Raw genomic sequence first — 11597 nt, 5'->3', positions numbered from 1 at the left:
ATTTTATTACTTTGGGTGCTATTTTAAAGGGGATTGTTTCTTTACTTTCTTTTTCTGTTGATTTATCATTAGTGTAAAGAAATGCAACTGATTTTTGAACGTTAATTTTGTAACCTACTACCTTGCTGAATTCTTCAATCAGCTCTAGTAGCTTTTGTGTGGACCTTTTAGGGTTTTCTATATATAGAAACATGTCATCAGCATATAATGATACTTTAACCACTTCTTTTCCAATTTGGATCCCTTTTATTTCTTTCTCTTGCCTGACTGCTGTGGCTAGGACTTCCAGGACTATGTTGAATAGGAGTGGTGATAGTGGGCATCCTTGTCTTGTCCCAGATTTTAGTGGGAAGCTTTTGAGTTTTTCACCATTGAGTACTATGCTGGCTGTAGGTTTGTCATATATAGCTTTTATTATATTGAGATATGTTCCCTCTATACCCATTTTGGCGAGAGTTTTTATCATAAATGGGTGTTGAATTTTATCAAATGCTTTTTCTGCATCGATTGAGATCATGTGGTTTTTGTCCTTTCTCTTGTTGATGTGATGTATTAAATTGATTGATTTGCATATGTTTAACCAGCCTTGTGTCCCTTGGATGAACCCCACTTGGTCATGATGTATAATCTTTTTTATGTGTTGTTGGATTCTATTTGCTAAAATTTTGGTGAGGATTTTGGCATCTATGTTCATCAGTGATATTGGCCTATAATTCTCTTTTTTTGTAGTGTCTTTGCCTGGTTTTGGTATCAGGGTGATGGTGGCTTCATAGAATGAGTTTGGGAGTATTCCCTCCTTTTCAATCGTCTGGAAGAGTTTGAGAAATACTGGTATGGGTTCTTTGTATGTTTGGTAGAATTCCCCGTTGAAGCCGTCCGGTCCTGGACTTTTATTTGTAGGGAAGTTTTTAATTGCTATTTCTATTTCTTTTCTAGTGATCGGAATGTTCAAGTGTTCAGTTTCTTCTTGATTCAGTTTTGGTGGACAGTATGTTTCCAGAAACTTGTCCATCTCCTCTAGGTTATCCAGTTTGGTTCCATATAGTTTTTCATAATAATCTCGTATGATATTCTGCATTTCTATTTTGTTTGTTGTAATTTCTCCATTTTCCTTTCTTATTTTGCTAATTTGTGCTCTCTCTTTTTTCTTCTTTGTGAGTTTGGCCAGAGGTTTGTCGATTTTATTTACTTTTTCAGAAAACCAGCTTTTGGTTTGGTTGATTTTTTCTATGGTCTTGTTAATCTCTATTGTATTTAATTCCTCTCTGATCTTTATTATTTCCTTCCTTCTGCTGCTTTTTGGGGCTTTTTGTTCTTCTTTTTCTAATTCATTCAGGTGGTGGGTTAACTTGTTTATTTGAGATTGTTCTTCTTTTTGAGGAAGGCCTGTATCACTATAAACTTCCCTCTTAGCACTGCCTTTGCTGTGTCCCATAGGTTTTGAGTGGTTGTGCTTTCATTACCATTTGTCTCAAGGTATTTTTTAATTATAGCTTTGATTTCCTCATTGATCCATTGTTTTTTCAATAACATATTGTTTAATCTCCATGTTTTCCTTTTTTTCTCCTTTGTTTCTCTGTTGTTGATTTCCAGTTTCATGGCATTGTGGTCAGTAAAGGTGCTTGAGATAATTTGTATCTTCTTAAAATTGTTGAGGTTTCTTTTGTGCCCAAGTACATGATGAATCCTGGAAAATGTTCCATGTGCACTTGAAAAGAATGTATATCCTATTTTTGGGGGGTGTAATGCTCTGAAAATATCCACCAAATCTAGTTTTTCTATTGTAGTATTTAATTTCTCTATTGCCTTGTTTATTTTCTGTCTGGAAGATCTGTCTAGTGATGTTAATGCAGTGTTAAAATCTCCAACTATGATTGTATTCTCATCATTAGCCCCCTTTATCTCTGTTAGTAATTCTTGTATGTACTTAGGTGCTCCTATATTGGGTGCATATACATTAACAAGTGTAATATCCTCATCTTGTATCATTCCTTTAATCGTTATAAAATGTCCTTCTTTATCTTTCTTTATGGCCTTTGTTTTAAAGTCTATTTTGTCTGAAATCAGTACTGCAACACCTGCTTTTTTGGTTTTTCCATTTGCATGGAATATCTTTTCCATCCTTTCACTCTCAATCTATATGTGTCCTTCTCCCTAAAGTGGGTCTCTTGTATGCAGCATATTGAAGGTTCTTGCTTTATTATCCAGTCTGCCACTCTATGTCTTTTGACTGGAACATTTAGTCTATTAACATTTACAGTAATTAATGATAGATGTGTGTTTATTGTCATTTTGAACTTATCTTTGCAGTTGAATTGGTATATCCTCTTTGTTCCTTTCTTCTTCCTTTTGTGGTTTGGTAATTTTCCTTTGTATTATCATGGATTTTATTTAATTTTTGTGACTCCCTTGTAAATTTTTGGCTTGTGGTTACCCTTTTTTGTAAATCTATTAACCCATTACTATAACTGTTTTTATTAAACTGATATTAACATGATCTCAAACCCATCCTACTGTTAAAAATTTTTTTAAAAGAATGAAAAAAATATTCTATATTTCCCTGCCTCCCTCTCCCACTCTCAGTGATTTGTATGTCTTCTTTTATAATTTCGTGTTTACTTTATTTGTAATTCATGAGTTATCACCTTTCTAGTTGTGAGCTTCTCATTTCTGTAGCATCCTGCTGCTTTTCTATTTAGAAAAGCCCTTTCAATACTTCTTTTAGCATGGGTTTAGTGTTGCTAAATTCCTGCAGCTTTTTTTTTTTGTCTGTGAAACTATTTCTCCTTCTATCCTCAAGGATAGCCTTGCTGGATAAAGGATCCTAGGCTGCATCTTTTTTTCATTCAGGGCTTTGAATATATCTTGCCACTCCCTTCTGGCCTGTAGTGTTTGTGTAGAGAAATCAGCTGAGAGCCTTATGGGGGTTCCCTTGTAAATTACTCTTTGCTTTTCTCTTGCTGCTTTTAGAATCATTTCTTTATCCTTGACTCTGGCCATATTGATTATGATATGTCTTGATGTGGGTCTATTTGGGTTCTTCCTGTTTGGGACCCTCTGAGCTTCCTGTACTTGGATATCTGATTCCTTCTTTAAGTTTGGGAAGTTTTCAGTCATGATTTCTTCAAAAACCTTTTCAATCCCCTTTGACCTTTCTTCCCCTTCTGGGACTCCTATTATGAGAAGATTGGGATGCTTTATATTATCCCATAGGTCCCTTATGCTATTTTCATTATTTTTTATTTGCTTATCTTGTAGTTTTTCTGAATGGGTGCTTTCTATTACCCTGTCTTCTAGATCACTAATTCGTTCCTCTGCATTATCTAGTCGGCTTTGCACAGCTATTAGATCATTCCTCATCTCTGTCAATGAGTTTACCCATTCTACTTGGCTCTACTGTAAAGCTTCAATTTCATTTTTGACATATTTTATATCTCTAAACACTATCTCTTTTAATTCCTTCAGCAATTTGATCACTCCTTTTTTGAAATCTTGATCTAGTAGGCTATCGATATCTATTTCATTGATCTTTCTTTCAGGGGATTTCTCTTGTTCTTTTAATTGGGAAATGTTTTTCTGCTTCTTCATCTTGCTCATACCTCTCTGGCACTGTGGTTTATGGAGTATCAGTTGTCTATTTTGGTCCTTAAGGATTTTATCTATCTAATGCCTACTTAGGAATAGAACTTAGGAAAAAGAGAAAAAAATAAGAGAGAAAGAATTTTAAAAGAAGGGAGAAAGAGGGTTTGAAAACAGTGTATAATGAATAATAGAAGAGCGATTTGAAGCAGAGTATTAATCGGGTTGAGACGTCCTTTTAAAACCCTTAAAAAAAGGGGGGGGTGATGAATAGATGTATTTGAAACCTGTGTCTAATCAATAACAGGATATCAAAACCCAAGAGAAATAGAAATGAATTAAGAAGTAAAAATTAAGAGAGTAATAGAAAATAGAACAGGTAAAAACAGATTTAAAAAAAAAAGAGGGGGGTTGTCGGTGTTCTCCTGGAGTCTGTGTGCTTTTAATGTGAAGTCTTTTTGTCTTCGTCCTGTTTTGGAAGCTCAGCTTGCTGTTTTCAGAGGCCCTCCGTTGGCGCCCTCTTCTGTGCTGCTCCCAGCACCTGTCTGCAAGCAGATCGCGCCTCCTCCTAACACTGGGCCAGGTGCAGCTCTCTGCTGTGGGCGGGCGGGTCGCTGCCCCTCCGGATGCCGCAGTCAGATGTTGCAGACTGGCCGGGTAGGAGGGCGGGTCGTGCCCCCTCCCAGCACCTCGGTCAGGGGCTGTGTTCCTGCCCGAAAGGCGGGAGGGGCGCTCTCCCTCTACCTGCACCGCCGCCGGTAGCTCTGCTGCTCTGTGCGGCTGCTGCGCGCTCCGCCCTGGTCGGCGCTCCGCCCTGGTCGGCGCTCCGCCCTGGTCGGCGCTCCGCAGGTGGGCTCGGGGAAGACCGAGGGACAGCCTTGTCCCTGCTCCGAGCCAAAACCCAGCTCCTTGTTTGTCTTTGCGGAGCAAGTTCTCTGAGGGACCAGGATGGAAGGATCCTATCTGCCCCGGGCTGCAGGCCAGTCTCAGTCTGGCCTTTGAGGCTGCTAAGCCCTTCCGTGCGGATGCAGGTTTCGCCCCCGCCCCCTCCTGGGTTCTCAGCACGGAGGATGTGGCGGCTGTGCCTGAGCCCCGCCTCTCTTCCCCCGAAAACTTTCCGCGGGTTTTCAGAGATGGGGGTGTGCACCCTTCCCCCGAGAGCACATCAACCTTTCTGTTTTATGGCGGGCCCAGGTTGTTCTGCCCTGTGCACCCACAGCCACGGCGCGCAGCCCCTTGTAGTCCCCCAGGGTTGCCTCCGTGCAGCCGCCCCCGTCCTCCGCCCGGCTTGGGCAACCTGGCCCTGCCCGCCGCTGCCGGCCCGCGTCTCAGGCTGGGTGTCGGGGGGACGCTCTGTGCCCGTTTAACATAGTTCTGTCAGACAAGGGCTGCTCTGTACAGATCCGAGCCTCGGAGGCTCCCCCTCCGTCCCGCTGGCCTCTCAGTTGGAGAGGGGAGACCCAGCGAGCGAGCGCCAGTCCTCCTTTGCCGCTCCCTCCCCACGGGACCCGTCCCATGCTGCTTTGCCTTTTGTTCTTTCTTTTTTCCTTTTCTCCTAACAGATTTTTGGCGTCTTTATCTTTTGAAAAGGGCGATGTTCTGTTGGAGTTCCGCAGGTGCTCTGGTTGGCTGAGTGGGTCTGTAGATGTGGGTCTTGGTGTATTTGTGGGAGAGGGTGAGCTACGAGCGTCCTTCTACTCCGCCATCTTCTCCGTCGGGAGCATCTTTTCATGTGCAGTTTAAAAAATAGTGACAATAACAAATACTGGTGATGTAATAGAAAAGAACAAATCTGACTCCACATTAGATCTGTTCCTTTTCCTTTAACCCTGTGCCCTGTTCTCTAGGCTTAGTCTTGCCGGCTCTGCACCTTTTGGGAAACAATGTTACCTGTAGCCTGAAATAGACAGGAGAGCCTGTTCTCGGGGCTCTGACCTTTAAGGCTGTCAGCACTTCTGCACTCCTATAACAACAAGCTGCAGACTAGAAAGTAACATTTGTTTTGTTGGAGGTTTTGGAGGAGCACCATGACCTGGCGCACGTGGACAGCTGCAGGAACAAAGAATTCCTACAGCGAGAAATTTACAACAACTAACACGCACCCCACCCTTTTTTTTTTTTTTTTTATAAAATGGGCCTGTATTCTGACTGGGGGATGATGGTTCTCCAAGGCATTAGTCTGCCATCCTCTCAGTCGGCTGGCTTTCCAAATAAAGTTGCCATTCTTTGCCCCAACACCTCATCTTTTGATTTATTGGCCTGTCCTGCAGTGAGCAGAGTTTGGACTCGGTAACAGTTTCACACATACAGCAAAGTGATTCAGTTATACATATAAATATGTATATATTTCTTCTCTTTAGGTTTTTCTCCATTATATGTCATTATAAGAAATTGAATATCATTCTTTGTGCTCTACAGTAGGACCTTATTGTTTATATATTTTATATAAAGTTATGTGTGTCTGTTAATCCCAAACTCCTAATTTACCCCTCCCCCACCCTGTGCCTTTGGTAACCATGTTTTGTTTTCTGTGTGCAGGAAGCATTTTTAGAAGCAGATTTCAGTGAGTTATAGGTGATATACATTTAAAATTCTGGTAGATATTGCCAAATGGCTCTTCAGAAAAGACCATACAACTTTATACACCCACTAACAGCATTTGGTGAGAGTGCCTTGCCAACACTGTACATTATCAACCATTTTTCATTTTTGACAATCTGAGAGGTCAGATTCTCACTGTTGCTTTAATTTGCCTTCCTTTTGTTAGGATTGAGGCTAGGTATCTCTCTGCCTCCCCCTCCCAGAACACATACACATCCTTGTTCACTGGAAAATACACATACAGAAAAAACAAATTTCTACTGTAGAGCACAGGGAACTATATTCAATATCTGGTAGTAACTTATAATGAAAAAATATGAAAAGGAATATACGTATGTACATGTATGACTGAAACATTAGGCTGTGCACCAGAAATTGACACATTATAACTGATTATACTTCAATTAAATTTTTTTTAATTAAAAAAAGAAAATACACATACAGAAATGTGCACAAAGCTTTATTTTACGTGTGTGTATGTGCGTGCATACACACACATTAATGAATAGATACCAAGAAAACACTTGTGCAACCATCACTCAGGTCAAGAAACAGAACATGGAATGTGACCAGCTCCCCAAATCACACCCTGCCACCAAGCTCCTCTCTGATCATAAGCCCCTCCCTCTCGCAGAGGTAACCACTATCTTGTGGTCACACCCAAATAATACAGTCTATTTTGGCCTATATTTGAATTCTCTATGGATGGAATCATATTACACACGTCCTTTTGCCCCATGTTGTGTTTGTGAGATTCATGCCCTGTTGCATGGTGATAGGGTGTCATTTCACACGATTAAAAATCATTTCAAATTCTCTCTGTACTGGGGGCTGGGGATCTTCTCTCTCCCTTCAGTGTCTCATTGGTGTTGTAAAATCTCCCCACATTTCTAGGGAGAAAGATTAAGAAGGTGGGAAGTGGGCTGGGAATTGGGAAGAAGCTGAGGCTCAGAGAAGCCACACAGACAGCAGGTGCCAGCCCAGATTCACATCCACGACTGTCTGACACCGGAGTCCAGCTCACTGCCCCATCCCAAGGAGATGAAGCAGCTTCACACAGACCAAGGGCATCCAGGGTGATCCGGGCTCCATACAGGGCACACCCCAGACAGTGAGGACTGTAGGGATGCAGAAGAGAGTGAGTTCAGGGAAGACTTCCTGGAGGGGGCAGCAGTTGACCTTTGCTCTGACCCTTCTTCCTCCCCAAGGCCCCTGTGCCCCTAGCCCAGTATGGGGGGGCTCCAGATGCTCTCACCTCTGGGCAGTGTCTTCTTGGAAATGACTTGTCTGGCCCCAGATGGGTCCTGAGACAGGTTAGAAGGTGGAGGCCATAGGCCTGTGCTAGGCTTCTGGGAACCCTGTGATGACTTACCCTCTGCCCTCCCCTTGCAGACACAGCCCTGGACTGAGACCTGAGCTGTGAAGTCAGGCAGGATAGGGGATTTGTGGACAAGGTAGGGGGTTTTCTGGCTGGGCCCAGAATGGGGGATGGAGTTTGGAGCTGCTCTAGGCTGGGTTAAGAGGGATGAGAGCCCTCAGGTGTCCCCCTGCCTCCCGGCTAATGCCGAGGTCGGGGGGGCCAAAGAGGAACCAGGCATGGCTGGGGGCCATTCACTGGGAGAAAAATCATCACCAAGAATTTTCAGGCACACAGGTGCCCAAACCTTCCTTTAAAGGGAAAACTCCTTCTGGATTTTCAGTCTAGACAGGGTCAGCAAACATTTTCTGCAAGAACAAACTAGTAAATATTTGAGGCTTTGAGAGCCATGGTGACTCTGCTGAATTACTTGGTTCTGCCACTGTGGGATGACAGAGCCGCAGGCAACACTGAAACAAAGGGATGTGACAGTGTTCCAACAAAACTCCACTTAGAAAAAGAGGCAGTGGCTGAGCCAAATGTGGCCCTTGGGCAGTAGTATGTCAAGCCCCTGATGTAGGTGAAAAGGGAAACCTACCAAGGATGAAACTACGAGCTTTGGGCTGGACTGTGCTGGCACTTAATGCCCTGGGAGCTCAGAGAAGGGTCAGGATGGGTTTTGTGAGCAAGGACTCACTTGAAGTCCACTTAAGCTGGGCTCCAGAGCGATGCCAGAAGGACGACATTCCAGGTGCGGGGACAGCAAGGAACAAGACCTGGAAGGAGGAATGGATCTTACAGTCAGGAATTTGCCTAGGGAAAGAGGATGTTGGCTGGAGACGTAACACGGACATCCATGAAAGACAGCTGTGTAGTTAGACTTGACTGTGTGGGCACTAGGGAGCCATTTCCATTTCTTGAGCAGGAGTGGACCTATCCTCAGAGGGTGGGGTGAAGATGAACAGATGGGGTTCAGAGGCTGGCCAGGGGGACACTGAGGAGGGGTGCTGGTTGGTCTGGGACCTCACCACCAGCTCTGCTCTGCCGTTGGCAGCAGAAGTGGGTCTGGGGGCTTGGTGGGTTTGGAGCCATCCTGCTGATGATCTGTGACAGGGACAATCTGCACTGTGATGACCAGGATAACAGAAGCATGTGCACTGCCTGCAAGGAGAGGGGGCAACGGGGAAGCTTGTGGTCCTGGACTTTCAGCATCACTGCTCAGCTACCCTGCAGGGATTCTGACCCACATGAGTGGCTCTGAAGGCAGAGCTCAGGGCCAGAGTTTCAGCTCCTGATACACTGTGATGTTCCTTCAAACCTACCTCAGACTGGCAGCTGGTCCTCCCCAACATCCCCAGTGCCACCAGGCACACACACCAGGGCAGAGCTCTGGACATGAGCTGACTCCCCTTTCTCCCCCTCTAGGGGAGTGGAGAATGCTGACATGACTTAAGTGCCTACTGTGAGCTGGGCCCTTTCCCAGAACTCTGACTATTCAAGCCGGAGGGCAGCATCTCCTCACTTCAGAGGTGAGGCTGCTGAGGCCACTGGAGGCACTCCGCCAGTCTGCAGCAGATCCAAGCTTTCCAATTCCAGCACCAAATCCGGCCTCCTCCCTGAGTGCTCTAAGTTCCTTGGCCCTAAGTATCTCAGGGGCTAGGAGGGTGGTCCGGGGGGGTCCTCAGTTCCTCTCCCCCACTTTTGGCCAAGATCCAAGCAATTGCCTGCGGCGAACATCATTGCTGGGGCTTGGCACATGGGGTCTAATAACCACAGGATTTAGGGGCTCCCAGGACTGAGGGGGGTGTGGCCCCTACAAGCTCCTGAACCTTCTGGCTGAGATGAGCACATCAGAGCCAGAGAGCTGAGGGACCCACAGCAGGAGGGAATGTCCGTGTGGAGAGCCGGGGGACACAGGGGCTTTGCTGTCTCTGCCCGGAATTTCTTTCTCATCACCCGCATCTTCAGCCTCACCTCTGGCAGGTACTGGGTGCCTGCTGTGGGCCAGGCACCATGACAGGCATGTCACGTGGTCCTTTCATCCTCATAGCCTGAAATTAACACTTTGGAAACGTTATCATCCCCACTCTATAGCTAAGGAAACTGAAGCCCGGTGAGAACAGCAACTGAATTCCAGGGATGTCCTCGCCTGGTGGGTTCTGAATCCCAGCGCAGGCTGACTCCTGAGCTCTGCACTGACTCCCTCCACTAACAGGAATTGGGAGTCCTTGGGCATTTCCTGTGGGATCAGTCTTCTATGTGGATTATTTCAGAGCTGCACGCCCATCCTCTGAGGTAGGGACCTGTGTGATCCCCATTTTGCAGGTGAGGAAACTGAGGGAGCTCAGAAAGTTGAAGGGCCTTGGCCAAGGTCACAGAATCCACATTTCCTGGGCTCAAGTTGAGACTTATCTGAATCCCAGCTTGAAGAGAGAATCCCTAAAGCCTGCCCCATCCAAACCCCTCATCTTATGGCTGGTGAAATGGAGACCCAAAGGGGAGCGGAGGCTCACCCAGACCCCACAGTGGTCGTCGGCAGCAACGGGACGCAGGTCTCCATGGAGTCCCTCACATATAGTTTCCATTTTACAGATGGGGCAATTGAGGCGTGGAAAAATAAATGGCACAGAGAAGGCTAAAGGAAGTCAGGGTGGTAAACCCAACTTTAGCGCAATGAGATTCCTGAGGTCTCTTCCCCTACCTGCCAGATCCCCCAAGACCTGTTCGGGGGCAGGGCTCCTGGCTTCAGCCAGCTTGACCCTGGGCCCACCTCTACAAGTTCAGATTTTCTGCCACTCCAGCCCTGAACCCCTGCCCCTGGCCTGTGCGGTGCTCTGCCTCACCTGTGTTGGTAAGCTGGGGGTCTCGGCCAAGGGCGGTGTGAATTTGGTGCTGTATGCCTTCAACTTATAATACAGTGCTGCAGGTCAATTAACTCTCAGTAAAACTGAAGAAATAAATTGCGACTTGGGAGACACAGATTTGGGTAAAACTGAGTGTTTCAAGGACAGGAGTCAGGGGCTTATAAAGACAAAAAGCCAAGAGGCTGTCAAAAGTCGCCTGATGAGGATTGTGACTGACACTGACGTGAGCCAGTCAGGAGACACGTGTCCTTAAGGAATCACAGGTTATTTCAGGATAGTGGCTCAGTAAGTAGCTGAAGTTTCTGGCAGGTGTTCCGGATGACTTCATTAGGGCAGTAAGTGCTCACAGGGCCGGATTCTCTGTGGGCTGAGATGTGCATAAGTCACACCTCCTTAGTGAGCCCTCTCGAGCAATGCAGACTCCATTTTTATTTTTCTTTCACAAAGGCAGTCTTCTGCTGCCAGGAGCAGTGACCCCAGCTCAGCCTGGAGGACATTCAGGTGAGCTTCAGCTCACTGGCTAGTGCTGTAGGAATAGCGGAGTTTGCCTTCGATCTCTTCCCTGAAGGCACGGCAGCGCCTATGCCAGCTGTGAATGAGCACAGCTACCTGTGCTCAGGCTTGTGCTGGGGTGGGGGCGGGGAGCATCCCTCCACCCTTCTAGGCTCACATGGCTGGTCTAAGAATTAACCTGGCATAAGGTAGACTAACAGGAGAAAAATAAAAATTGAATAACACGTATAATTCCTGTGTATACCCATGGGAGACAGCCAGAGTAAACTGAGTGAACTCACCAAGAAGGCTGCAGCCCTCACCTTCAACATCATCTTCAGCTAAAGACTAAAGAGGAAGCTGCAGGCAGCGGTCAGTTACAGAGGTCAGCTACATGGAATGCCCGGAGGCATGAGAAGTTCAGTTAGACAAGGGTTGGAAAGATGTCACGTTGATTTAGACGTGGGAGTCATCAGACTCGCTGCGTGGGAATGGAGGAAGGGAAGACACACCAGAGTGGGTGGGGACGGACTGCTGGTGGGGAAGCAAGCAGATCTCTCAGGAAGCTTGTAGTCAGAAGTAAGACTGGTTCACGTGAGAGGCAAGAAACAGAGGGAGATGTTTACAGAGAGGGGAATTTGAAATCATCACTGAGGGGGAAGAAGGTGCAAATTAACTAAATAAAAGTAGCAGGATAGCTGGGC

This window comes from Camelus dromedarius, chromosome 25, assembly GCF_036321535.1.
Source record: "Camelus dromedarius isolate mCamDro1 chromosome 25, mCamDro1.pat, whole genome shotgun sequence".
Classification (NCBI taxonomy): Eukaryota; Metazoa; Chordata; class Mammalia; order Artiodactyla; family Camelidae; genus Camelus; species Camelus dromedarius.
Note: the sequence above shows the minus strand (reverse complement) of the source record.